Raw genomic sequence first — 3,445 nt, 5'->3', positions numbered from 1 at the left:
CATGAATTGCTGGACCATTCCTTTGCAAGATACAAGAACTATATACATTAACCGCTCTGTTTTTCTTAGACTTGTGGTTATACAAAAGTATGCAAGACAGAAGGTCACATTTCTTGATATCATGCGGCCCTAGCATTGTTCCATATTGACACGAATCAGATGAACACATTTCACAATCCCCCATCTCCTTTTTCATGGTATTGATTCGTGTTTTCCTTTCCAATTGAGTCAATACTTGCCGAATTGATATCAATTTTGTATCTTCGTTTGTTTTTATTATCATCAGGGAATGGGTTTTCTCTTTCCCTGGTTCTGGGTCAACAGGTACCGCAGATATTTGCATTTTTTGTATAACCGAGTGTATTAGTCTGGTAATACAAGGTATTAAACATGGAATTATTAACAATCCTCCACATATCCCCAGTAAAACCATCCTTATTTTAGCAAACCAATCACCGCTCATAAAGCCCCCCCATAATCCTCTTAGATTGATTCCATTTCAAGTTTGAACTGGGACATATGCAATGTTCTTCATGTCTTTTACAAGTTCACTTACAGCTTTTCCTTCTGTTGTGGTTTAACCCGGCCAGCAGCTAAACACCACACAGCCATTCACTCACCCTCCCCCCTCCCTCTCTGGGGTGGGGGAGAGAAATAGGAAAGTGAAGCCTGTGAGTTGAGATAACGACAGGTAAATAATAATAACAGTAATAATAAAGACAATAATGATGATAATAGTACTACTACTGCTGTGTATGAAAACAAGTGATGCACAATGCAATTGCTCACCACCCGCTGACCGATGCCCAGCCTAACCCCGAGCAGTCTGGCCCTCCTCCCCCTTTGGCCAGTTTGCTGCACTCCCAGCCTGCCCGCTGGCAGGACAGAGTGAGAAGCTGAAACATACTTGGCTTGGTGTAAGCACTGCTCTGCAACTGTAGTGTAAGCACTGCTCTGCGTGTTATCAGCACTCTTCTCATCCTAAGCCAGAACATAGCATTCTACCAGCTGCTAGGAAGAAACACCATCATCAATATCTAAACAGCAATTACTAAGGTTAAATCTTCCACAGACGACTCCTTCTTGTGCTAGGAAATAATCCAAGGCTAAGTGATTTTGATACAAAGCAGTTCTCATCTTGGTATTTTCCTTTGCAATTAATCCAAGTGCATCTCCGGTTTTATTTACAGCTACTTCTATTACAGCCTGTAACCTAATTATTCTATTAAGCATATATGTTGGGGTCCTATAGCCCCAGGATCCATCTTCTGCCCATGTAGCTGGATCATAATAGGCAAACACCTTCAATCAAGGGGTTGGGCCCGCTTTCAGGGTCAATTCGGGCTTGTGTTACCGTTCTGCCTGTCTGAGTGATCCAGCTCCTGGAAAACGAATCACAATTTTATACGGGTTTAAAAAAATAGGTTCCTATGTTATTTTCTAAGGACAACCTGACTTTAGTGCGGGAGAATTCCAGTCAAGGGACTCTCACTCAGCAGTCAATACCCATGGGGGTTGCCTCCCTCGGTAGACCATACACACCGCAGTGGAGGGTCCTGCCCCAGGTCTTGCCTTCTCCCTTTCCTCCCTTCAGGCTTGTCCCCTTTATCTGGTGCCCTTAATTCATGCAGAGCCTCGTTGCCAGAATACTAGCCCTCTTTAGCCTTAGTTTCAGTTCCCTAGGAGTGGACTCAACCCTCCAAGCTTCGGTAGTTACTGGTCCCTTTACTCTGGATGCGTGGGTCCAACCCCTTTCTGCTGTTCTCACAGCTGTTTCAGGAGTAGGTAAAACAAGGTACAGTCCCTCCCATCAGGGGTTCAATGATTCTTCCCTCCAGGTTTTTATTAAGACCTTGTCTCCTGGTTGTATCTTATGAATAGTAAATCCTAAAGGTGGTGTTTGAGCCATCATTCCAATTTCTCTTAGCTCTTGTAATCTCCTTCCAATAGTAATTACGTATTTCTGGATGATACAATCCTCGACTACATTGTTCCCTAGAGGCATCCCTTGAGAGTAAGGCATACCATATAACATTTCATATGGCGATAGTCCAGTCCCACTGTGTGGTTTAGTTCTTATGTTTAAAAGTGCCAATGGTAAGCATTTCATCCAGTGCATTTTTGTCAATATCATTAACTTAGCCAATTGTTGTTTTATCATTTGATTCATTCTTTCTACTTTTCCTGAGCTTTGTGGGTGCCACAGAGTATGGTATTCCCACTGAATACCTAATGATTGACATAGTAATTTTATTATTTTAGAAGTAAAGTGTATGCCCTGATCAGAATCAATGTACTGGATATGCAATGTACTGGATATCGTACTACGTATGACCAAGCAAGCAACTGAAGCTTTTTCAGCTGGAATTAGCTCAAACTTTTATTTATTTATTTATTTGTTTGTTTATTGGGGGGGGGGGGTTTCCCCTCAATTTTGGGGTATCACCTCTACATTTCAGGGTTCTTTCCCACAATTTGGGGGTTCCTTCCCCTAATTTGAGGCTTCGTCCCCCCAGTTTTGGGGTTACCCTCCAATTTTGGGGATTCCACCCAATTTCAGGGGTTCCCCCACAATTTTTGGGTCCCCCACCATCATTTTTTTTGCCTTTCCCCTTAATATTAAGGTTTGTCCTTCCCCCCTAATATTAGGCCTAACCCTAACCCCTATTAACCCAAATCCCTAACCCTAAACCTAACTGTTCCCAAGGTTTCAAGTAGTGTGAAGATTCAAAAAAACAACCAACTAACCTCTCTCCATCACAAAGTTTCTGTTTTGCTATTGTAGCATACAATTACACAGTAATGTCCACTACATCAGCACTGCCCTACTTTGGAGCCAGAATATCTTTGTGTTTCTGTCATAAGGCTTCTGTAGTCCATTTCATTGCGCTAACTATTGCCACTATTTGCAATTAGAGCAGCTTTTGAATGTGTTTTTATCTTTGATGACTCTCATGCCAACAAATATTGTGCAGTAAACATGCTTTCTCAATGTCTCGTTATCTCCTGAGCAAAACTGTACTGTCAGCATCTATTCTTTATGGTTTTTCTTACTGATAGCCATTTTCAGTTTCTTTAGTAAAATTAAAACATAACACCTCATGTCACAGACTCCATGGTCCCGAACTTTGGAGCATAAGTGCTTGTAAAAAAATGCATTTCCTTTCACTTAAAAAAAAAAAAAAAAAAAAAAAAAAAGTTACTATTAAAATAACATGTAGGAGTTCATTTGATTACCTCCTGCACTCCATTCATCATTTCCTGAATGAGAGATGACCTCTGAAATGGAGCATTTTCTTCAGTTTGTTCTGCTTCAGTAATTTACGACAAACCTTTGAACAGTGAGACTCTTTATCATTTCTGGACACGTGTTTCTATAAAAGGCTTTTCCCTGACGGGCACAAAGGCTATCACAAACATCCGTCCTGAATCATCTGGACAAAAT

The sequence above is a fragment of the Netta rufina genome, assembly GCF_964035555.1.
Source record: "Netta rufina genome assembly, chromosome: 17".
In the NCBI taxonomy this organism is placed as follows: Eukaryota; Metazoa; Chordata; class Aves; order Anseriformes; family Anatidae; genus Netta; species Netta rufina.
This window is presented reverse-complemented; position numbering follows the sequence as displayed.